Source organism: Cyprinodon tularosa, unplaced genomic scaffold (assembly GCF_016077235.1).
Source record: "Cyprinodon tularosa strain WSP-4 unplaced genomic scaffold, ASM1607723v1 ctg596, whole genome shotgun sequence".
Classification (NCBI taxonomy): domain Eukaryota; kingdom Metazoa; phylum Chordata; class Actinopteri; order Cyprinodontiformes; family Cyprinodontidae; genus Cyprinodon; species Cyprinodon tularosa.
In genome coordinates this window covers 354817-381685 of record NW_024039336.1, presented here as the reverse complement: position 1 = coordinate 381685, position 26869 = coordinate 354817, and the positions used below count along the sequence as shown (strand labels likewise).

Here is a 26869-nt window from a genome sequence, read left to right as displayed (position 1 = left end):
CACATTTGCCTAAATGTGTTTCCCTATTTTGAATAATGTATTATTTAATCCTTTATGCCCAAATCTAAGTCTTGAAATAACTGTTTCCTCTCTGCTGCTTCCTTCTGCTCTCCTCTCCTCTTCTCCGACTCTGTTGAATCCTATAAAACCATCTTCCTCTCCTTTCTTCTTCCCATTGTTTTTACCTCCTTCATCCTTTGCTTAATGGTGCTTTTAATTTCTGTCTTAAGTTAATCATCATATCAATGGTTTCATTTTTTGATGCTTCCTTAGCAATCTTGTCTGTATTTTCATTTCCTTTGATCCCTATATGTGCTGGAACCCAAATAAATATAACACTAATACTCATCATTTAAACTTGATATAAAACTTGCTGTATTTCAATTAAAATGTCTGATCTACTTTCTGAACTATGATTTTCTATACTGATTAAAGCGGAACTTGATTCTGAACATATAATTGATCTTAATGGTCTCACTTTCTCTATCCATTGTAATGCTAATAGAATTGCTAATAATTCTCCTGTATAAACTCATAATTCATTATTTACTCTCCTATTTACTTTGATATTGCAAACTGGAATATAAAATGCAAAATGTAGCCTATTACTCACTCTTTTAGATGCATCTGTATATACTTGAATGTAACTGTAATAACTATTAACATATTTCTGTATCCGTTTATCATAAATATTGCCTTCTTGTTCTTTTCTAACCAAGTCAAATCCACTGTAGTTTCAGGTATGATCCTGGGAGGGATTGCTGCTAACGGTACAGTTGGACTACATTTAATTTGATCTAATTTAAGTTCTGTTAGTTTTGTCCCCACTATCCATCCAAAACTTCCTGTTTGTCTCCTTTCCCTTTCCCAACACGCTATAGGGCTTGGGATCGGAGCCAAGGACCGGAGGGGGTCTGGTTTGGGGACCAGCGGATCTCGTTCCTGCTATTTGCGGATGATGTAGTTCTGCCGGCTCCCTCCTGCCAAGGCCTACAGCGTGCCCTGGGCCGGTTTGCAGCCGAGTGTGAAGCGGCCGGGATGAGAATCAGCTCCTCCAAGTCCAAGGCCATGGTTCTCGACCGGAAAAAGGTGGCTTGTCCCCTTCAGGTTGGAGGAGAGTCCCTGCCTCAAGTGGAGGAGTTCAAGTATCTTGGGGTCCTGATCACCAGTGAGGGAAGAATGGAGCGGGAGATCAATAGACGGATCGGTGCGGCTGCTGCAATAATGCGGACGCTGCACCGGTCTGTCGTGGTGAAGAGAGAGCTGAGCGAAAAGGCAAAGCTCTCAATTTACCAGTCGGTCTACGTTCCTACCCTCACCTATGGTCATGAAATTTGGATCATGACCGAAAGAACGAGATCCCGGATACAAGCGGCTAAAATGAGCTTTCTCCACAGGGTGGCTGGGCTCTCCCTTAGAGATAGGGGGAGGAGCTCGGTCATTCGGGAGAGGCTCAGTGTAGAGCCGGTTCTCCTCCACATCGAGAGGAGTCAGTTGAGGTGGCTCGGACATCTTCTTCGGATGGATGGATGGATGGATGGATACATACATACATACATACATACATACATACATACATACATACATACATACATACACACACACACACACACACACACTCAACGGCCACTTTATTAGGTACACCCGTCCAACTGCTCGTTAACACATAATTTCTAAGCAGCCAATCACATGGCGGCAACTCAGTGCATTTAGGCATGTAGACATGGTCAAGACAATCTCCTGCAGTTCAAAGCGAGCATCAGTATGGGGAAGAAAGGTGATTTGAGTGACTTTGAACGTGGCATGATTGTTGGTGCCAGAAGGGCTGTTCTGAGTATTTCAGAAACTGCTGATCTACTGGGATTTTCACGCACAACCATCTCTAGGGTTTACAGAGAATGGTCCGAAAAAGAAAAAACATCCAGTGAGCGGCAGTTCTGTGGGCGGAAATGCCTTGTTGATGCCAGAGGTCAGAGGAGAATGGCCAGACTGGTTGGAGCTGATAGAAGGGCAACAGTGACTCAAATAACCACCCGTTACAACCAAGGTGGGCAGAAGAGCATCTCTGAACGCACAGTACGTGGAACTTTGAGGCAGATGGGCTACAGCAGCAGAAGACCACACCGGGTGCCACTCCTTTCAGCTAAGAACAGGAAACTGAGGCTACAATTGGCACAAGCTCATCGATTGGACAATAGAAGATTGGAAAAACGTTGCCTGGTCTGATGAGTCTCGATTTCTGCTGCGACATTCGGATGGTAGGGTCAGAATTTGGCGTCTACAACATGAAAGCATGGATCCATCCTGCCTTGTATCAACGGTTCAGGCTGGTGGTGGTGGTGTCATGGTGTGGGGAATATTTTCTTGGCACTCTTTGGGCCCCTTGGTACCAATTGAGCATCGTTGCAACGCCACAGCCTACCTGAGTATTGTTGCTGACCATGTCCATCCCTTTATGACCACAATGTACCCAACTTCTGATGGCTACTTTCAGCAGGATAATGCGCCATGTCATAAAGCTGGAATCATCTCAGACTGGTTTCTTGAACATGACAATGAGTTCACTGTACTCAAATGGCCTCCACAGTCACCAGATCTCAATCCAATAGAGCATCTTTGGGATGTGGTGGAACGGGAGATTTGCATCATGGATGTGCAGCCGACAAATCTGCGGCAACTGTGTGATGCCATCATGTCAATATGGACCAAACTCCCTGAGGAATGCTTCCAGCACCTTGTTGAATCTATGCCACGAAGAATTGAGGCAATTCTGAAGGCAAAAGGGGGTCCAACCCGTTACTAGCATGGGGTACCTAATAAAGTGGCCGGTGAGTGTATATATATATACACGAAACTCAAAATGGTAATCGGTAATTTGTATGGCCCCCACGTGCATGTATTCATGCGTGACAATAGATAAAGAGTTGGAAAATCAATATTATTTATAAAATCAATTCTGTTAAGAGCAGGTGGAAGGGACGGTTCCAAGGGCGTAGGTTTGATTTCAACTTTGGTAGGGACACTATTCTTCAGTTTCATTGGTCCTTTGCAAAAAATATTCATGCTCTTTTTTATGCTTAATGTGAGCTTCAGGGCTCATTTTGTTTAAAGAGAACAGCAGCATTTCTTGCTACATTAATACAAATTTTATAAGCACTACATGCACTAGATGCTGTTTATCAATATTTAAAGCATAACTTGCTCTGATGAATGTGGAATTAGGACTTTTTCCACTTTGAAAAGGATTGCATTTAAATTTACCTGCGACTAAGACAGTGTCTGTTTAACCAAATATAGTCTTTAATATGTGGATTTATCCTGTGTTTTCTTCTGAAGATATAGAATTGTGCAGAGGTAAAACCCACTCTTATTTTTTTTTTAATCTAATATGCTCTCTCTGGATAATGCAAAATAATACATTCAAGGGACGGAAAATAAATGTATTGTATTTACATGTGCACTGGAACTATAAGAGGAACTGACACTGAGCATTTAAAGTATTAATATTAGAAGTTGTACATCTGGGCTGTAGTTACTCTGTGTAGATAATTTCATGTATTTTATCTATGGCTGAAACAATCATATTAACAAATTATTTAAATAATCCTGAACTAATTTAGTAATTGATTAATCGTAAACTGGAGTATAGGGCCACTAAAATGTGCCTTTAGCCGACAGAGTGACCCACTTAGAGCAGGAATTATACCAAGATGGTAAAAAAATATTAGCATTTCAAAGGTAAAAAAAAAAAAGTTTTTGTCTGTCAATATTCTCCATCCAGAACTCCTCCAAAGGAAACGTTTAAACGTTTCTGTTTCACCTGGTTTCATTTCATAAAAGATCTTCTTTAAGGAGCCTTTGGCTATCTGATTAAAAGATAAAATAAAAGAAATCCTAACGTTGTTAACTTACATTTCTCAAGTTCCACAAATCAAAAAACTCTCTCCTGCTTCTTTACAGAACTCCAATCAGAAGCTTTCGCCTGTTTTAGCGTAATTTTTTTTTTAATTCGGACTAGTTTCGTAGCCCAATATTAATTTATTTTAGCGTCTTTTTTCCGCGCTCCAAGCACCCGCGCGCGCGAACATACAGACCAGAAAACACACAATCAGAAAGAGAGAAGGCGGAACTTAAGGCAGAATAATCAGAGAGTTAAACCGCGCAGCACAGTTGATGCGCTGCTATGTGAAAGGGACAGGAAAGAGCAGCAGCTGCAGCTACCAGGCAGAGAAGCTGCGAGAGGGAAAGAAGCGGCTGCTGTATAGTAAATTATAAACATGTTGTTTACATCCAATTATTGGTAGGGACAAATAGGTCCGTTCCAAATTTTGGTAGGGACATGTCCCTATGGTCCCTATGCAAACCTACGCCCATGGACGGTTCAACAGAGCTATGGCTCTGGGTGAGTTTGGCCACTGTATTAAAATTATATCTAAGATTATTCTTATTCTCCTCTATTAATGAGAAAAATATGCTGCTCTTGCTTTACAAAAAGTACTCTTATGCAGCAGTAAACAATTTTCCCAGACTAGGTAAGGTTACCGTTGGCATGTAGAGTGCCATTTTCTCTTTATTTTCCTAGCATTTTGCTTGAGTTGAAGCTCTGCATTAAACCAGGGAGCCGGTTTGATGCAAAAGTGTTTCTTTTTCAAAGTGACTACGTTGTCTAAGGCAGTACTGAAAGAACTAGCAACACCATCAACAAATCATCAACCTGTGAAGGGGAATAAAATAATCTTTTGCCATCTACAGCACTGCTCAGCGACACAGAAGAGAAAGTGAGACTAATTCTTTAAAATGTATAACTGCACTGGTAAAGTGAACCCCTCTTATAAAGAAGGAGAACTTTGTTAAAGTATTCCTAATGGTTATTAAAACGTGGTCAGAGAGGACAGGGTTGTGAGGAAATACTGTTATTTCTTCACATTCTATGCCGTATGTCAGCACAAGATCCAAAGTATGAAGATGAGAATGTGTGGGACTATTCACATTTTAAACAAAGCCAATAGCGTCTAAGATAGCATTAAAGGCTGCTCTTAAGCTATCGCCTTCAATGTCAGCATGGATGTTAAAATCTCCCACTATGATGACCCTGTCAGTATTTAATACCAAATCAGAAAGAAACTCATCTAAACATTCAGAGTAAGGACCTGGTGGACGATACAAAGTTACAAAAAGAAGAGGTTTTGTGGCTTTGCAATTTGGATGAAAGAAACTAAGGGTTAAATGTTCAAAATAGTTTAATTATCAATTGCCTTTGGAGTAATCAGTGATCAATAACTTGGATTAGCTGCTTTAGAAAAACTGACTGCTCTTAAAAGGTGCTGTAGGAGTTGTTGGAAAAACGGTTCCAGCAAGCCAAATTTTTAACTTAAACAACCATGCCCCTCCCTTCAGACCACCCCTTCAAAACAGATGAACGTGCATGCTGTCTAAGCAGGTGAAGAAGCAGCTGGCAGGGAGTCAGACACAGCACTGCTGATGCAGAGCGCTGTGATCACTCCTCTGAAACAGTTTATTAACGCCAAAAATCAACTTAAAATGCCGAAATCTGCCTACAAAAAATGTTTGCTTTTAATATCCTGGTGCCTGAAGTTTGGATTACTTACATGAAAAACATCTTCCATCCGCTGCAGCAAACTGCAAGGAGGCGACTGGGCCAGAGGCAGCTGCTGCTGGGGATTCCCAGTGACAGCGCCCCGCCGGTATGTGGGGGTCTGAGCGGCTCCCACAGAGAAATAATCTTTGAAGGCAGGATGGTAAACTGGATGAACTGACTGCACAGACCATGTTTTCAGGAGGACTTTCTCACTTCAACATAGATTCTAACTACTTTTTACCCGCTGATCACAGCTAATATAGCTGCCATTGTTCCAGGCAGAGAAAGGATAGGGTAGCTCCGCCCACCGCGCATCAGACCCACTTTTCGCCCGCACAGCCGGAGCAGCAAAGATGCTTCAGCGTGTTTCTGCTGCTCTCGCTGCTTTAGGTGTGAACGTAGCACGACGGTGGCTAGCTTCCAATCATGGCGTCCTGCACGAGCATAGGGGGGGGGGGGGGTTGGCTATTCGCTCATGAGTCAGCGTGGGCACACAGGGGAGAGGGGCAAGCAGATGACCATGACTAATGTGTCAGGAACCAATAGTGTACAACAGGCCGTGTTTTGTGATTGGTGGACGTTGCTTATCGATTTCTCACTGTAGCGGGGGCCATTTATTTTAGTTTCACTTCCAGAAATTCTATTTCACTACTTGCTAAGCGGCTGTGGGGAGATCTTTAAGCCACATGGTAAAAAATGCATCAGAAAAGATCTCCTACTGCACCTTTAATGTTGCTGAATATTACCACACATCTATACAAACTTCCATATCAATAGGTTTTTGCACCATGTCTTTTCTCTCACACCGTTTACATTTGATCACTGCTGCACTTTATGGAAAGGAAATGGTCTGAAAGCTTTACAAAACAAGACGACGGCTGTGTTCCAATTGATGGGCTGCATCCTCCAAGGACGCGGTCTGGATCGTTCGAAGTCCTTGAAAAATAATGAGACCTGAAGAGTTTTGGCTGCAGATTCAAACAGGTCCGGCCTTCCTTCCACGTCTTCCTCCGCATACGATCTATCACTTAGCAACCATGACAGGTGACACACAAAGCTGGAAAAGAATGAATACCGAACTGAACAATGTTTTGTTTGAATTTTCTTTTTTATTGGTAAGTGAACAAAGACTACACTCATGAGAATCCAGAGTGGAATAAAACCAACGTGATTATATAAAACCTTAGTTAATTTAACATGCTGCTGTCATTTTGCACATTGCTGCTTTTTTCAAATATCTATTACTGTAAAATGTCCATAGCTGGATATTGGTTATTTATTCTCCAGGTGCGCAGTTTGATATTGTTAAATCACTTTACAGTACAGTATGTTACTGTTTTTCCTTAACCCCTTGAACCCTACGGACCCACAGGTGGGTCCAGCTGCTACGTGACCTCGTAATTTTACCAAACCCCCAGTATTAATGTAAAAAACACATTTGGCACAGTTTGGTAACATTTTTGGATAAATGTGCCAAAATGACCCTCCGCCTAAGAAATGTCTCACTAATACCATTCTAAAATAAATATGATTCATTTGATTGAGTCCAAATTTGGTATATTTTTACACAACATTTAGATTTAAAAGTCTGTACTACTTTTTTGTGCTATAAATAATATTTTGGTAGTGTTTTGCAATGTTTATTTCAAAGAAAATTTTGGCGAGGTTCAAAAAATGCAAAATATTTTGTATTTTGTCCCTAATATTTCAGGCAGGGTCAAAGCTACAATGGTGCTGACACCAGAAAACCATTCTATGACATCTTACCTTTACAGAGGTACCAAAAGTTTCTTCTTAAATCTAATAGCTGTGAGGCTATAAGTGATTTACTTTTGTGTGTTTTTGTCAGGCAGAAATTTATTTATACTCCCTGAGGGTGTAAGAGGTTAAGTCTTCACTATTATGTTAGCGTCTAACTGCTCTGACTTATGTGAAACAAATGGTTCTTTTTTAAATATAAATCATTTCACATCATGCATGAATAAAAGTCATATGAATACTCAAATTACCTTCTCGTTTAAACCCTTTGTCACAAATAATTTAGGAGAAAAGCTTCTCACCTGTGTGAACCCTCATGTGTCGAGTCAAATGACTCTTGTTAGTAAAATCTTTGTAACAGATGGTGCAGGAAAACGGCTCTCACCTGCGTGAATTCTGGAGTGTGTATTAAGGCTAGATTTCTGAGTGAATTTTTTTCCACAGGACGGACATTCGAAAGGTTTCTCACCTGTGTGAACCCTCATGTGAGAAGTCAAACTACTCTTTTGATTAAAATTCTTCTTACAAACGGTACAAGAAAAGGGTTTCTCACCTGTGTGAACCCTGATGTGAGATGTCAAATGACCTTTTTCTGTAAAATTCTTATTACAAAGGGTGCAAGAAAAGGGCTTCTCACCTGTGTGAAGTCTCATGTGTCTAGTCAAACTACCCTTGTCAGTAAAATTCTTGTTACAAATAGTACAGGAAAAAGGTTTCTCACCTGTGTGAATTCTGGTGTGTGTTTCAAGGCTAGATTTCTGAGTGAAGCTTTTTCCACAGGACAGACATTCAAAAAGTTTCTCACCTGTGTGAACTTTCATGTGATAAGCCAAATGACTCTTTTTGGTATAATTCTTGTTACAAACAGTACAGGAAAAAGGCTTCTCACCTATGTGAATTCTGATGTGTTTATCAAGATAATATTTCTTTGGGAAAATTTTTCCACAGGACAGACATTCATAAATCTTCCGACCATTTTGAGTGTGAACCTTAAAATATTCTTTTTTTAGAAGGTTTTCTCCCCTTGTCAAGAATGGGAAATGTTTCTCTCCTGTATCTTCAGTCTGCTGCTTTAGAACAAGCTGCTCTTCATGCTCACTTATGGGGAGCTCCATGGTTTCCTCTTTTGTCCAGGGATGTTCTGGTTCTATCTGCTCTTCTTTTATCTGCAAAGGTTTCTCTTGGTCCAAACTGGAATTTACCTCCTGACCACAGAGCTGCTGTTCAGAGAAATCCTCCTCTTTTCCAACATAATCCTGCAGGTGGTCTGTAAAGACAAACACGGCAGAAAAACTTTCTATTGTAGGTTAAAGAAAGGACACTTCACTTTAATCATCATTGTGTTGATCTAACTATATATAAACAGACTGGAACTACATCTCCCAGCATGCACCGCAGCTGTGACGCCACAATCACAGGTTATAAAATACTGGTTAATGCTCCACCATCTGGCAAGGTTAGGACATCCACTTTTATCAGCAAAGCTATAAGATCTGATCACCTGTAGATACTTGATTATTAAAGAAATGTTTTAACTATTTTTCAGATTTTTGTTTTGCTGAATCATCCAGGTTTTTGTGATCTTTTGCCCAGAGATTGCTGGAGAAAGGCACCAGCTCCACTGTGACCCTACGTATAAGCCCCAAACGAGGGTTATGCACACATTTATCACAGAAGGCCAAAAAAAAGGGGGGGGGTGCACTCCAGAAAGCCAGATCTCTGTCTCATTCTGGTCTGATCCAACTATTTATCTATTATTCTGCTTAGCTGACCTCAGTGCAGAGCTACACTGTAAACCTTCTCTGACTCCAACTCCAAAGTTTTAAAATGACAGTAAAAAGACATAATGCACCTCTTCTTAAGACACAGTATGGGTAATGCAGAACATCTAAAAAAAAAAAACAGGTTGAAGTTAACATAGATGACATTTTTCCATCACATTATTCTGCAGAAAAAAACACAAGTTCAATCTTTTCCGTCTCCAGTTTCTTTCTACTTCGATCTGAAGCGTAAAAATTAATCCACACTACATTCCTGTGACAAACTTTTAGTTATTCTCATGACAAAGATTCATGCAGCTCAAGCTCCTCCTATTTGATGACTCAGTCTGTGGTGGAGCAACTGAGCATCAATGTGATGCACCTTAAGTCTAAAGCATCAGATATCATACAGGATGAAATTAATGAAGCCAGTTGTTCCTTTTGAACAATTGGAAATGCAGACGTCAATGACGACAACATGTCAACCAGAGGCGGAAGGCTGAAGCAAAACAAAAATATCTGCTTTTAGCTGGAATACCCTCTATTTCTTTTAGATATGAGCAAAATGACACGTTTTTGCCGTTGAGGTTGGAAAAGATGTTTGTGTGATCATCTCAACCAAATTTGGTAAGAATTTGATTTATCAGTTAACGCCGTAAAACAAATCAAGAATCTGACAGGTCACAGCTGCTACTGCGGCTGTGATTGGCTAAAACTGGCTCAACATAGGAGGTGGGTACCCAATCAGCTCAAAGAACTGTACTGAATGTCCCTCCCTCACCTGTGTGAATTTATTTAAACTAGATTTCTGAGTGAAGCGTTTTCCACATGTCAAACCTGGGAAAGGTTTCTCTCCTGTATCTTCAGTCTCCTGCTTCAGAACAAGCTGCTCTTCATGCTCACTTATGGGGAGCTCCATGGTATCCTCTTCTTTCCAGGGATGTTCTGGTTCTATCTGCTCTTCTTTTATCTGCAGAGGTTCTGGTTCCTCTTGGTCCAAACTGGAAATCCTCTCCTGTCGACAGAGCTGCTGGTCAGAGAAAACCTCCTCTTTTCCAACATAATCCTGAAGGTGGTCTGTAAAGACAAACACAGCAGAAAGACTTTCTATTGGTGATTTTAAAAAAAGGACACCTCATATAAAAGCACCAAACTCTGTCCTTGAGTTTGAGGAACGAGTGGATCCTGTCAAGCAACCTGGAGACATGAAGTTCATTCTGGCCTAAATTTGTTTCTTCATAAAGAATTATTAAAGGAAGTAAAGCATTTACATCCAACACCACAGTGACTGTCTGGCAAATGAGGACGTAATGCGACACCATAGCCTCAGCAGGACTTCCTGTTCACCTTTACCTGGAAGAGACATACCCCAGCTGAATGTGTGAGAGGCTGAGCAGATTTTAAATGGTTTTCTAAAAAAATTTCTCTGTTCTATCGTATATATAAAAAAAAAAGATTTATGGTAAGAAAGAGAAAAACAGGCCTAAAGGATAAAGCCTTCCTCATTTTCCGCTAAAATGTAGCAATCAGCAGGGCAACAGGGCTATGGTTGTGTCCTGTAAAAATAGTTTGAATCATAAAATGAAGTAATTACAGTTCAACAACTGAATTCTTCTGGCACTTTTTATAAGTCTAGACCAGGGGTCTTCAACGTTTTCCAGGCCAAGGACCCCCAAACTGATGTCTAGATGGAGCGGGGACCCCCTAATTATATATATTGCATTCAATTGTGTTATATCAAACTGGTCCTATATGTAACAAAAGTAATTTCTCCATGGGATTATTAAAGTATTTCTGATTGTGATTCCTGGTTGGGACTGGTGTTGTGAATGAATCGGTTCCCAGCTTGAAAGAGCTCCTGCACTAGGGCTGCAACAACGAATCGATAAAATCGATAAAAATCGATAAAAATCGACTTTTAAAAGCGTTGGCAACGAATTTCATCATCGATTAGTTGTGTCGCGCGATTATTGCGTCATCCGCCGCGCCGTCATCACTGCCTCTTGACTGAAAGAGGAAGAAAAAAAAATATGGCAGAGCGAGCCAGCGCCGCAGGTGCAGTGTTGCCAACTCAGCGACTTTTCAGACCCCTCCAGCGACTATTTTTCAAAAAAGCGAATAGCGACAAATCTGGCGACTTTTATCGGTGTCACTGGCGGCTTTTAGAGACTCTTACATGAAAGCATGTATCGTTCCTACTCTGCCGTGGGGCGCCTCCCCCATCCCAACCGCGTTTTCCCGCAGGAGTCCCTCTCAGCGCTGCAGTCAGAGCCGCAGGATGTTTACCCTCAGCATCCAGACTGCAAATGAAGCGCGCATGCGCCGGGATTGACGGCGCAAATTGATCACAATAATTAAAATAGCCTGCGCTTTGTAAAGCGAAAAAAGTGATAACATGCAACTTTTTTCAAAAGAAATTAACATGGCACGGAAACACCATGTTTGTTTGGTTTTAAAGTGGGGAAACGTTACATTAGTTTCATTTGAATTAGCTTAAGCAGCGTTTACATTTACTTTATAAATAAATTAACTTGCAAATTATGAGGGCAAGGCATTTAAAGTTTAAATCTTCTGGCAAAGATAAAGTAAAGAAGATCCTGCAATTTATGGAAGTAAAGCAGAATAAAATCCAGCAAGATCAGTAATATGTCAATTAATTTTTATCTCAGGGCTATTTTTATCTCTATGGTTCAGTATTTTCTCAAGTAGCAACTTTAACTGCTATACTTTCCTGTCTTAAAAGGCAGAACTCTTCTAGTCTAAAAAAACTCATTTGTTGAAATGGGGGGGGCCTATTGTTTGAACCCCTTAGGGGCTTTTAAAAACAAAAATGTCTTTTTTTGCGCTTTATGAAACAAAGTATCCTATATTTTGTGGATGTTCAGCTACATTTCTCATGTAAGTTTGCGTAGTTTTAACACAAACATTTATTTTTCATATTGCACCAGTACAGTTAATGGGTAACCTGTACTTGTGTGCTTGTTTGTTCTGAATAAAATGTTTATTTTGGAATAAAGAGGTTAATATAAAAAATATTTTTTGTCCGATTCATCGATTAATCGAAAAATGAATCGTCCGATTCATCGATTTTTAAAATAATCATTAGTTGCAGCCCTATCCTGCACTGCAAAAACATTCTACAAATGAGTAATGTAAGCCGGTAAATAAGATGATCTGCGAATTGAATGAGCATTTTTACCCTTGAAATAAGATAATTAGATATTATGCCCTTGAAATAAGAGACTTCAGTTATTTTTTTTTTTATTTCAAATGTTAATGGTCTTATTCCATTAGCAAAGTGTCTGCTCAATTTAAGAAGAAATCCACTTATTTTAAGAAATAATTACTAAATTAGATTAACAGTTTTTGCAGTGTGTGTGTCTCTGAATGTGAGCATTGATGACTGAAAGGCATCTTCTGCCTCCATTTATCTGTTTACTACAGTGTGTTGAATTCAGGTTAATGTGGATTTAAAGACATTTTAATTAGTGGAAAAAATTGCAGGGGGAAATAAAAAAAAAGTCTAATCAACCAAAACTTTCGTGACCCCCATGCAGAACCTCTGTGGACCCCCTAGGGGTCGCGGACCCCCTGTTGAAGACCTCCGGTCTAGACTGTATTGGAGGCAGGAAGGCCTGCAAGGCCTGGACCTTCAGTTCCTTACATGGAAATGCAGCATCCCATTCTGCATTCTGTCTTGTCTGGGTTCCCCATCATAGAAGAGCAAAGTAACTCAGCCATATCCCTTTAAGGCACATATGTCAGAGTCAAGGCCCGCGGACCAGATCCGGCCCGCGAGAAAGGTTTTTTACGGCCCCTGGGATGATCTTGATTTATTATTAGAACCGGCCCGCAGACCGCAGATCTTTTACACGCACCAATACTACATTTCCAACAATGCAATGGTGACACACCGAGCAGTAGGCTGCTTCATTTCAGTCTTTATTAGCACAGCAGTCGTCAGCATAACTGTAAAATTAACTTTCAGATACCCATCAAAAATGCTCAGCTCAGAGCCTTGCCCCGAACATTAACCCATTTAGGCCGGGAAAGCATTACCGCATTTCTACCATTCAAGCCGGGGGCGCTGTTGCGTCATTCTACCATTGACGCCGGGAGAGCATATAAGTCAAGCAAGAAGAAAGAAGTTTTTTTCAAGCAAACATGGAGGAGTTTGACAGAGAAGAGTTGTCGGAAGGCAGTGATTTTGAGGAGTGTGTCGGCTTTGATGACGGTATAGATGAAAATGATGACTTTGAACGCACTGAACCAATCGAACTACCACCGCAATGCACGGAGTGTTTTCAACCGCACACCTGGAGTGAAAGTTGATTTGCCTGCAGACGCCACACCGCTGCAGGCATTTGAGCATATTTTTAATGAAGAACTTTGGATGCATCTAGTTACCGAGACGAATAGGTACAGTGACCAAACAAACCAAACTCCAACAAGAGCAAAGATGGCAAAGTGGTCACCCGTGACTGTGACGGAGATGAAGACATTTATTGGGCTGTGTATGTAAACCTCTCTTCAGGACGCAGTTCCCCCAAAATATGTCCCGGGACAGATTTGTGGCCATCTGGAGGTAAGTTGTATGCAATTTATAACACAGACATATGCATTATTATGCATAATAATACTGTTAATAAGTAATCATCAGATAGTTATTTATGTAATGTTTGTTCTTTATTTTGAAAACGTTTTATATTGCACATTCTCAATGAAGACATGATCACATATGGAAAAAATAAAAGGTTGAATTTTTTTTTTGATTACTGCTTTTCACATTTTTTTTTTTTGGAAGAATTTCAAAGATAAAATATATTTTGAGTTCTATCTGCTACAGAAGCTGAGATATCAATAATTTAGGCGTTGACACAGTTGCTGAATTTACAGAAAAACTTCAGGTTTTAGGGGTATTTTTTAAAATCGGCCATAGGTTTTTAAGGTGTTTTTTCCAGGCGTTTTAGGCCTAAATGGGTTAATGAACTTGTGGAAAAGATGGGACACCACCAAGTATCACCCTCAACCTCAAACAAGTGAACATTACTGTGCAATCACATATTTAGAGTTTTTACTCAGTTCAAGTTTAAAAGTTAAAGTTTAATATTTGTTTTCACTGCTTGAGGAAAGTTGTTTTTGATTAATAGATTTTTTGCACTTTATTTTATTGTATTTCAATCCAATTATATTTTTAAAATATTTCAGTTGAGTGGATGATAGAAAATTGCTATTATTTTTTTCTTTAAAGTAAATTTAGCTCACTTTTGCTAAAATAGAAAATATAGCCTACTGATGGTGCCTTGAATAATACAGGTTTCTTTCATTTAATGTTCATGTTATGGAGATTTTTATATATAGGAAATTTGTCTTTTGTGTCTGTTGAAAATTAAAGATTACTGACAGAGCCATAAGAAAATATTGCTTTATTTATCTGATCATTTTGGAATATATTTGTTAGGTTTTCAGTAGGTTCACTAGACTATATGCCTCATTTAAAATTTTTTTAATGAACATTCGATCAGTCCGGCCCTCGGTTTGTAGCTAAATTTTTTATTTGGCCCTCCATCCATTTGACTTTGACACCCCTGCTTTAAGGGGTGATAGAATGATTCTATAAGGTACTTGGTGCTGGTCCTTAAAGGGGAACGCCGTTTTTTTCACATTGGGCCCTTGATTTTCCGTTATTCCATCATGTTCTACTCACCCAGATGAGTTTAGTGTCATGTGGAGCCATTCTGAAGATATTCCGTTAGGTTAAAATATATAACCTCAGAAACAGACTTAATGAGGATGCCCTGAGGGCCCGGCGTCCTCTACTGGGCCGTGGAGCTCCATTGGCATTTACCACAGAACACAGGAATTGGCTAGTCGGCCACTGTCGCCCTGTGCTTTTCACAGACGAGAGCAGATTCACCCTGAGCACATGTGACAGACGTGAAAGGGTCTGGAGAAGCCGTGGAGAACGTTATGCTGCCTGTAACATCGTTCAGCATGACCAGTTTGGTGGTGGGTCAGTGATGATCTGGGGGGGCATATCCATGGAGGGACGCACAGACCTATACAGGCTAGACAACACCTCCCTGACTGCCATTAGGGATCGGGATGAAATCCTTGCACCAATTGTCAGACCCTATGCTGGTGCAGTGGGTCCTGGGTTCCTCCTGGTGCACGACAATGCCCGGCCTCATGTGGCGAGAGTATGCAGGCAGTTCCTGGAGGATGAAGGAATTGATGCCATTGATATAAAACATAATAAAACATTCAGTTGACGAATTGGCTACAATGTTCATAATGAAGTAAATTTAGTCTTGTTTTGAAGAGGAAACTCTCTTTTGAACGAGCTACAGAAAGTGGGTGTATTACTATGGAAGCTCATTGGTAGAATTCCCTTATGACAGAAAGAAGGCCACGATTCACACCATTTTATCATCCGGAGGGGGGACACATTTAATTACAAACCGAATTCATACAGCTGTCTTAAACGCTTCATACATCCAGCAACGCATCGTCAAAATTCTGTTATCCCCCAACCTTCAGTCCATTTCAGGCTGCATTTATAGTTTCCACATCGCATTACGTAACTGCACATGCACAGGAATATCATGTCGAAAGCTTACTGGAATTCACGTGGGCTGGTCTGCGTCAAAGTCACTCAAAGAGTGTTTATACAGATGTTCTCTGTTTTGCCAAACCTCCTCATACATCATCTAATTGTGTACGAATAAGGCATTAGAGATTTTCTTATTGCTAAGACTCATTTTTGAACTTCAACATGTACTTTTTTGTTGCTAAGTAAGTATAGGGCCACGTGTGAGGATATATATATAAAAAAAAAAAAAACTGTTTTCTCCCCCCTGGTGGGGTGGTATGTGTCATCCTCAAGCTCTGGTCCTCTACCAGAGGCCTGGGAGTTTGAGGGTTCTGCGCAGTATCTTAGCTGTTCCTAGGACTGCGCTCTTCTGGACAGAGACCTCTGATGTTTTACCTGGAATCTGCTGTAGCCACTCTCCCAGTTTGGGGGTCAGAGCCCCCAGTGCTCCAATTACCACTGGCACCACTGCTGCTCTTACTTTCCACATCTTTTCTAGCTCCTCCTTCAGTCCTTGGTATTTCTCAAGCTTCTCGTGTTCTTTCTTCTTGATGTTGCTGTCGCTTGGGATTGCCACATCTATCACTACTGCCTTCTTCTGCTGCTTGTCCATCAACACGATGTCTGGTTGGTTAGCCATCACCTGTTGGTCAGTCTGGATCTTGAAGTCCCAAAGGATCTTAGCTCGGTCATTCTCTACTACCTTAGGAGGTGTCTTCCATTTTGACCTTGGGACTTCCAGCCCATAATCATGGCAGATGTTCCTGTACACTATGACAGCTACCTGGTTGTGGCGTTCCATGTATGCACTTCCTGCCTGCATTTTACACCCCGCTGTTATGTGCTGTATTGTTTCAGGGGCATCTTTGCACAGTCTGCATCGGGGGTCCTGCCTGGTGTGGTAGACCCTGGCCTCTATTGATCTTGTACTGAGTGCCTGTTCTTGTGCTGCCATGATTAGTGCCTCTGTGCTGTCCTTCAGTCCAGCCTTTTCCAGCCACTGGTAGGATTTTTTGATATCAGCCACTTCTTCTATTTGTCTGTGGTATACGCCGTGCAGCGGCTTGTCCCTCCATGATGGTTCTCCTTCCTCTTTCTTGTCCTCACTTTCGGTTTTCTCCTGCCTGAGGTATTCACCAAGCCATTTGTCTTTGGGGGCCATCTTCCTGATGTACTCCTGGATCTTAGTTGTTTCATCCTGGACAGTGGTCTTGACACTCACTAGCCCTCGGCCTCCCTCGCTACGCTTGGTATACAGTCTCAGTGAGTGCATTGTGAGGAGCTTTCTCGTCTTGATGTCAGTAGCCTCTATCTCCTCCTTTGGCCAGTTTATTATACCAGCGGGGTATCTGATGACTGGTAGGGCATATGTGTTGATGGCTTGGATCTTGTTCTTCCCATTCAGCTGACTTTTCAGGACCTGCCTTACTCTTTGTAGGTATTTAGCTGTGGCAGTCTTTCTTGCCATCTCCTCGTGGTTTCCGTTAGCCTGTGGCACCCCAAGGTATTTGTAGCTGTCCTGAACATCTGTTATGTGGCCTTCTGGTAGTTCAACCCCCTCGGTTCTGATCATCTTCCCTCTCTTTGAGACCATGCGACCGCACTTGTCCAGTCCGAATGACATCCCAATGTCGTTGCTGTAGATCCTGGTAGTGTGGATCAGTGAGTCGATGTCTCGCTCACTCCTGGCATACAGCTTGATGTCATCCATGTAGAGGAGGTGACTGATGATTGTTCCGCTTCGGAATTGGTATCCGTAGCCAGTCTTTGTGATGATCTGGCTGAGGGGGTTCAGGCCTATGCAGAACAGCAGCGGGGTTCCATTCTTTATGCTGAGATGTAGGAAAAGAAGCAGATTCCGCCCTAGTTTAGATAACAGGGGAATGTAGATAAACGTCCTTATGGTGTTCAAGGTTCCCACGTCCTGTTTCTGGTGTGAACGGAAAACAGTTGTTTATCTGACTGAATTTATGTCCTTGATGAACCTAAGTGGTTCTCTTAGGAAGACTTAATGTTTGTGTGAGAATTCTCTTTATATGCAGCGGTGGGCAACTACTTCACCAGAGCCATTCTAACTGTTCAGCAGTTTGTATTGTTCTCCTCTGCAGAGTAAAATAAAACCTTTTCTTCCTTGCATGTTGCCTCTCACCGCTCATTTTAATTCACAAACAGAAGGCCATTGCCCATGTCCTTTCCAATGACCAGAAACCCAAGACATCATCTATCCCTCTCCTGGTAAGACATCGATGTACTGGAAGCTGTCAATAAGTCTTGGAAGATCAGGAAGATGACACATTGCTGGCCAAAACGGTAGATAACAGAAAAAGAGATCTAGTTATCATTTTATCTGTCAATAGCTACGCTGCAGAACCTACTGTCTAATTATTTCTCAATGAGTAAACAAGGAAGAAAATAGTAATAATGTCTCATATTCTGGAATTAAAACATGATTTAAGTGATCACCGGAGTATTAAAAATTAACTGTCACCAGTTGATCTAGACCAGCTGTTCAACATACAGATCAGAGACGGTCAACAGGTCAAATACGGCAGGTGATATCATGTCATATATCAGAATGGGTAGCTTGGCAGGTAAAGGGACACCATGAAAAAAAAATAAAAAACATGGTTAGTCATGGGTTCGTCTCCATAGCAACCATTTTGCCCCTGTTTTATTTAAACTGATGGGCTAGATAATATTATGTCCTAACCCTGAAATGACAAACATTTCCTCGCAGTCAGTGTTTTGTGATGAGTTCCTTATTTGTCCTTCTGATTGTACCAGTGAAGCTAAACCAAATAAAACTCAGTTGCCAATAACTTTATACCATGAATGATTTTAACTTGTACTGCATTCAATCGACAAAATGAATAGAAGGGAATAAGATGAACAGGCCAGGATAAATTATAAGATCATTCTGACCCGTTTATTTACTTTTGCGGCATTTTGATTGGGCAACCATGCAGCCACTTGTTTGGAGAGATTATGGTCTCAGAACTGGAAATTACGTCCAGACTGAACACAGTTGCAATAGAAATAAAGGTGTTTCTTCCCTCAAACCACTGTTAGTGTGACCTGAAAATCAAGGAAACATGAGAGCATGGAATCTAAAAACAAGAAAATTACTTTTTGTCACAATTTGAAAAATAAAGTGGGAATTGTTGGAAGGAAGGATGAGAAGCCCAATTTTCTTGAGAAGGTGCTGCTTACACATGTGATGAGTTCTGAACGACAGGCCTTGTTAATGGATTTATATTTACATTCAGGAATTTCCATAGTGGGTGGACTTGCTCCTCCAAGCTGCAGGTTTTGATTTATAGCTTATGGTTCAGCAGGAGAAATGACTCCATTGTGAGACAGACTTTTGATTGTAGGGCCGTTTCTCAATTCACTAGAACTCGAGTATTAATCGAGAATCATGTTCTCACCAAGTCTGTTCTTGAGAAGAACCCAGGAAAGTCTGGATTCTGGGAGAACGCAGCAGAAATCTGGGTCAATTGGAACAGAAGCGTACTGATGACATCACCACATGCCCGGCTCGTCTGGAGCTGCATTTCGCCTCCTGTTATTAATGGTCTTTAGATAATAATAAATTATGACTTTTTTCAGTTAGTGGGGGAATAATAATTAACACAGTCAGATAAACACAAATCAGATGAACATTTTGCCGAATAAAAGAAGAAAATCGCCATCAGAGCGAGCGGTACTTCACACACGGCTGTGCAGAGAGAGGGCCGCTCCTTCATATTTCATGTACACTAATAACGTGTGTTCATGGTACTTGTTGATAGCATTAAAATCATTTCTAATAGCATTAAAAAGCATTAAATTAGAGTCACTCATTCCTGTATGAACCCTGTGAATGCTTAATTTAATATGACATATTAAAAAATTCCCACCATCATCCAGCAGATGTTCAGTTTCTGCCCAAATATTTATTTTGTTGTAGATTTTTGTAACGGGGATAATTAGGATCATTCAAAACTGCTTTTGTTATGAATTTTGTTTGCTCTCTGCTTCCAAACTCAGCATCTCTTCATCCATTCCTGCAATAAGAAGTTTCTTTTGAAGTTGTGAGAGGCGCTCTTAGAAGCTTTGATTGGATCTGATACATTTAAGCCTCTCGGTATAAAATAAATATTTTGATGGAGATGAGAAATCTGCCTCCTGGTATGTTGAAGTACCAATAGTTTGCATCCAGTAATTTATTTAATTGCACTTAGTTTTGGGGAATATATATGAATTTTGCTCTGATTTTTAGTTATTACCGATCTGTTATTACTTTATTTTAATTTGACAAATCGGATCTTCTCGGTGTTCTTTTTCCTGTTTGGTGCGATTGCAATGGCGGATCTTGACCTGCCGGAGCGGAGAAAAAATAGTTTTGCTCCGTATTTTGACGGTGACGTGCGGAGGAGTAGTGGTGGAACAGATTAACATGATTAAGATGACAAACAAGCGCTCCGCACGACGTACGTGAGCGCAGCGCTGACGGAGTATGCCATACTACCAACGGGCAATCAGCAATCAGGGAATAAATAGAGATTAGTGGTTTTCTGCAGCCGTGTTTATTACCGTAAGGTCTATAATACGGGTGCACTCGAAGTGTTTGAGCGGCTTTCTCTGATCGCAATGAACCCGGAGCAAATGAGAGATTTAACCGGAGCAAATTTCTGTCGAATATCCAACGTAAAACTAACTTCACCGCGGTGGATTACCGACATTTTGTAAACGGTTTCATTACATTGGAAGCATTTTTAGACAGGAATCGACGCAGCCACCTGTTTCTAACAAACATCAGCGGTTTTCCAGCAGCCACAACCAGTTAATGTATAACACCGGAAGTTAGCTTTAGCTTAGCATCTTGATCTCCTCTAATCGGGTTTCCAATCAGATGAGGCTAAAATCCTCAGAGTGCATCATCAGGGAATCGTTTCTATCAGCTGTTTCCTACCTATCCGGTGTAAGATGATCTGGGGGATCCTGGTGAAATCCAGCAGTAGATGTTGATCGTCCATCTTTTCCTCCATATTGACCAAACTCCCTTTAAACTCCGTGAATGTTTCTTCAACAGGAGTTAACTGCTCGGTGATAAACTCTCCTTGAAGCTGGACTGAAGACATTCTCACTGCAAACACTCCCAGATTATCAGCCTCTCTACGATGGAGAACTAGAACAGAGAAGGAAGCTAACGCTGCTAGCTGATAGTGACGTCACTTCCTCTTCTTCTTGCGTTTAATGGCGGTTGAAAGCAACTTTTGGTGCATTACCGCCACCAACTGAACTGGAGTGTGGATCGGGATTCAAATAACACTACAAAGACCAAAACAACTAAATGTCAGTAATAAAGAATAACCCGCTGATTTAGAGCCTTTGTCTAAAAGGTCTTTAATGTTTAGTTGTAATTTGTTGGCTTGTAATCTACGTACCAGTTCATTTATCTGATCTACATATTTAGTGTAAAACAATAAAACATGATCCACTAAAAATCTAATTTCCCTCTAGCATATTTCCCTAATTTAATTAAGGTTCTATTTAAACCTGTATGACCAAATTAGAATCTTGATCGAATTATTTCTTCCTTTCTATTCCTTCCTGTTTTCCTCATCATGCCAACTTTTCTTTGAATACTATTCCACCATCTTCCAGTTCTTTCTTCTTCCCACTGATTCGGCCATCTTGCTCCAACCTTTAGCTTTATTACTGATTTTATTTTAAATGTTAAATGTTCAAAATAGTTGTAATTATTAGCTGCTTTTGGAGTAATCAGTAACTCAGACTGAAAGATTGTTGCTACTCCTCCTCGCCCAGAACTTCTGGGTATGTGAAAATGTAAATAGCTTGAAGGAGTTGCCTCATTTATGCTCAGATAATCCACCTGGCTGCAGCCAGGTTTCTGTAAGGCAACATAAATCAATGTGATTATCACAAATCAAGTCATTAACTAGCAGACGTTTAGAGGAAATAGATCTTATGTTAAACAGACCACATTTAATCGTTTAAATTTTTTCCCCAATTGAAGTTATTTAATTTTACTTAGATTATCATGATTTACTCCTTTGGGATTCTTTTCTAATTATTAGATTTTGGTCGTGGGCAAGACACTGTGTGGATGGAGTAATGATTGGGTAACAGTAGAAGCTGCAGAGATATGTGTTAAACTACGACTCTGCTTCCTGGTCTGCACCCTGGGTTTGCACCTTGGAAATGATCTGCTGGTTGGAGCCGCATTAAGTCTAGTTTACATAGATAGTTTTTTAAATAGTATTTTATTAAGCTGTGTAGGATTCTATGCTCTATAACTTGCCATAGTCTCATTCAGGCGTAAAGGTGATCTTTACAGTCACTAGTTTCAGCTCTGAGCTGCCATAACACAAAAATGTCTGCCTCCACAAATGGGAACCAAGTCCTGCGTATTTATAAATAGCGATTTCTAAAGCAAGGCAAACATAAAGATTTAGACTTTCAGTTCATAGGTAATAATAATCGTACATATAGAAAATATATACCATTTATGCCAATAAATCCCTGTAAATATTACACACTGTACCTATGAACAAAAATGATTGTGCACCAATTAGAAGGAACCAGCAGCTTCTGAACATCTCAGGGTTTAGAAGCAGAGAAAGGAAATGCTACCCTTGCTGCTATGCATGCTCTTTCTAAATCACATGGACCTCTATAATCTTGGATTTTTGTGAACAAAAGCAATATTTTCAGTTGGCAGAAGTTGAATATGTAAATTAATCCAGTTATGTCATCTTTTGAACAATACCATAACATATTAGGTACGTATTAAGTTCATGTGTTTATGTGAAAATATTTGTACTGTATGCTGGTAAAGATTATCAGGCATCCAGGTCATTGTCATTTTATAAAAGTTTAAAAACAATCTACTGGACTTTGTTTCCAAGTTTCAAGACGTTTCCGTTCCCATCCTAACTGCTTTTTAGGGATGCACGATATAATCTTAAAACTGAATATCGGACATCGGCCACCCCACCGATATTTAACCCGATATTTGATCAGCTTCTGAGTTTCTAAAGTCTAAAAAAAATAAAAATTTCTACTTCTTCTTCTTCCTCTAAAACTTCTTTTTTGCTGACTTAATAACTTCTAAAGACGAGGGAAAAAATATTGATCCATTAAAATATCCCAATATCTTCATATGCTGATATATTGCCATTTAAAAACACCATATCAATCTCTTTTACTAATGAAATATTGCTATCTGTCATCGTTATGCTACGAAATCCCACGAAAATTCACCAAATTTTGCCATATTTTTATATGTTTATATACTGACGCGGTATCGATCTATTTTACTAACAAAATCTCACAAGAATTTGCAAAATATCACGAGAGTTTGTAACAGAACGATGAAATTTCACCAGATTTTGAATGTAAAATAGATCGATACCGCGTTTTTAAAAATCTATTTGATATCAGCATATGAAAATATATTTGAGTATATTATTTTTCAAAGTGTCAGAAATGGATAACAAAACTGCTATTTTAGATGACTACTTATTTTTGTCCAGCTTTAACATCGGTATCGATATCGGTTATCGGCTACATGAGTTTTAAAATATCGGCATATCGGATATCGGCCAAAATCCCAATATCATGCATCCCTGCTGCTTTTTCAATTCAAAATGTCTGAATTAGCGTTGAGTTCGAACCTTTATAGCCTGGGTGTTGCAGGTTAACAAAGAACCCAAACGAGCCCCATTCAGAAGGGGTGGACCCGTTCGTCTGGTTCAATTTGCATGTTTTCTAAGACAAAACAAGGCTTTGTTTTTTTGGTCCACTCTATAAAGTCCCAAACTCAACGCTATTTTTGACATATTTTTAAAAAAGCTTTCTGGACAGGAATCAAAACGTCCTCAACATTGAAAACAAATTCCAGTGGATTGTTTTTTAACTTTTTCGGTTTGTACTGCGATGGCAAAGTGTAACAGACGGTAAATGTCTTGTTAGTGTGAATAAAATTGCTGAAAACGGAGAGCAGCGGTGAATCGACCTTGATCAGCTTTGGGAAAGCAGGTTAAACATTAGAACATTGCACATTATTACACCTGGGGATGTTAGCACACAAGTACAAATACAAATAAAACTGACATGAACTGCATGCATGATACAAAATAAAGGGTACAAAGATCAGTGTATCACAGAAAACAAATAGAAAAAAGTCACTGAACGACTGTAAGCCTTCAAGGGGTGAAAAAAACTGAAACATTTGCAGTTCTTTCAACACTGCTTGTCCCTAAAGGGTCAAGACCAAACAAAGCTCTTATTACTTCCTGGATGCAAAAGTCCAGAACACAGTCCTACATAAATACAATTCCTCTCCACTTTTTAAAATGAATATAGACCATGTCAAATATTTATTAAATGCAAACAAATCGAAAATCATGGCTCCCTGTATCTCAGAGAATAGACTTTAAAATCCTTCTGTTAGTCTATAAATCTCTGAATGGCTTAGCACCTAAATCCATCACAGACTTGCTATCAGTGTATCAACCCTCCAGACCACTCAGGTCTTCTGGCTCCAGCCTGCTCTGCAGACCTAGAACCAGAACTAAACATGGAGAAGCAGCATTTAGTTCCTATGCTCCACTTATCTGGAACAAACTTCCAGAAAACTGGAAAAGTGCGGAAAGCCCGAGTTCCTTTAAATCAAGACTAAAAACACATTTGATTAGGATTGCCTTCCACTGTTCTAGTTAAACAGTTCAACTAAAACATATTTTCTTTAGTCCAACTGTTTTTAATATTCTTTTTTGTTTCTGCATTTTTTATTTATTTATGTACTTTTTCCTGCTTGCTTTGATTCTGTTTTATCTTCCTGTATTTTAATCATGTAAAGTACTTTGCATTGTCTTTGTACTGAATTGTGCTATACAAATAAATTTGCCTTGCCTTGCCTTGCCTTAAAAATATTTTCTGCAGTGAAAATGTTGGTCACTCTAACCCAAAATGATGAAAGTGATTAATTAGACTCAGTAGTTTAAACTCTATATTTTGTCACATTTTTGCTACATTTTTTTGGTACATTCAACTCAAACCTTTTGATTAATCTGAATTATTTGGGTGTCAAATAATAAAAGTAATGAGGAGGTGTTTGTGTATATTTTGGCAATTAGACCTCATTGTCTGACGGGTTAGCAATGGGTGAGACTAGTGCTGCAACACCAGGAATGAGGTTTGAAAATGTTGCTGAGTGGCAGACTATAAATGAAGTTCCGTAAAAATTCAAAAAATATCCACTGGACTTGGTTTCCAAGATTTGAAGACGTTTCGCCACCTCTCCAGGAAGCTTTCTCAAGTCATTTTTACGGAATGACTATGACATGGATGACTGGGAACCTTCATCAGCACTATAAATGAAGGTGATGTGATGGAAGCAGCAGCAAAGACACAACTTGCCTCACAGTTGTTCAATACTTTGTAATGTTTATTGGATCACAGAAGAATTAAAAACAACTGAACCTTATAGTTTTTGCAAAAAAAAAAAGGTTTTGTTTGATACACTTAAACACTTTAAATAGAGTGAAGTAAATGCTTTGATTTGTCGTAATGAAGTATTTTGATTAAACTAACTTAATCCAGCCATTCATCCTGTCCTGCTTATCCGTCAGGGTGGGGTTGGTGTCTATCTCCAGCAGTCTATGATAGAGAGGCTGCACAAATCGGCAGTAAGCATCACAGAGTCTAATAACCAAACACTTTCACACGTAAGGTCTGTTGAGAGACGCCAATTAACCTAAAAGTAATTTTTCTGGACTTTTGGGAAAGCTGGAGTAGAAAACTCCTGCATGCACAGGGAGAACACAGCAATCAAACCCAGGACCTTTTTTTTTCAATGCAACTGTGCTAAATAGTGCTCCACTGTGCAGCCTCTAAGTAGAACTTAATAAGAAAATGAATTTCTGATAACTTGGGATTTTATCACCTTGAAAACTTTGATGTAATCTTTTTACTTCTGTTAATCTAATCGGGTTTATCCAGAGTGCATGTACTGGTCTCCTAACCCCCATTTTCTGCTTTTTATAACCTGTATCTGAACACCTGGCTGTATGTATAGTGATACTCAGTTCAAAAACTAAATGCACAATTTCCTTCTGCACTTTTAAGACAATAACACTATGAATCCTCAGCCTTGCCATAAAGCTTTTTGCTTTCCCTCCCCCACAGTCTGGCAATCCCTCTTATCCACTACAATACATTACTGTCTTGACACACTAGTTCCTATTAATAGTATCACGCTTCCATTCTCTCACACTGCTCCTTTGTGCACTCCAGAACTTCACCAAATCCATCCTGAACGGATTATCTCCAACAATATAATGATGTTTTCCGTACAGCCAGGTCCAGCTCCTCCCTCGTTCTCTCTGACCCAAATAACTCAGACACTCTTTTTTCTTCAGTAAAATCCTCAAACACCCTTACATTATTTCCTCATCATTTACACTGGACACATGCCCTGCTTTCTACCCAGATCTGACATATGCAGTTATCCCTTCCCTTTATTCAGTAACATACCAACTTTTCAACCAATTTCTCCAACCCATGTCTCTGAACTCCTGTCAGACATGAACATTGACCCTGATTCAATGAACCCACAAACTTCCGGCTCATCTACAACCTTCCCTTCCTTTTAAAAAAATCTGGAACATGATGTACCCGTCCATCTAAGAACCCGACTCAGCAACCTGCAGCGTGTTTGAACCATTTCTGTCCAGCTTCCTCGCTCACAGCAGCACAGAAGCTTCAGGCTATTGCTTCTCCAATATCTCATCAAGAAGACTGCGATCAGTTCAGGAAACAGATTTAATCTGTCAGACTGCTTCACACTAGAACACTGACTAACTTTATCCATTAGTTTTGTGATTTAAGAGAGACTAAATTAAACCCTTATATTCAAAAATAAATAACTAAACATTTTTATGTTTAAAACTCTAAAAGCTTAAGTGCACTAATATCAAAACAATAGACTACATAATGTTTTTCCCAGCGTTCAGGAAGCTTATTATTTGCACTTGTGATTCAGCCAGCTGCACTAAAAGAAGAAAAGTAAACAACTGCTGATGGTGTGCCCTGTAGAGCAGGAGGCGGGGCCTCTGCTTTCAACCACTGAAATGCTGAAATTACATCTTC

At 39.9% G+C, this 26869-nt stretch overlaps 1 long non-coding RNA gene across 1 annotated transcript; it reads right to left on the bottom strand.

The window, feature by feature from the left end:
* Positions 1-8346: 8346 nt before the first annotated feature.
* LOC119797714 lies at positions 8347-10039 on the bottom strand. Its single transcript, XR_005282616.1, has 2 exons — positions 9955-10039; positions 8347-8624 (listed from the first exon to the last, which is right to left on the bottom strand). It is a non-coding gene; the product is annotated as an uncharacterized LOC119797714 (long non-coding RNA).
* Between the last annotated feature and the right edge of the window lie 16830 nt (positions 10040-26869).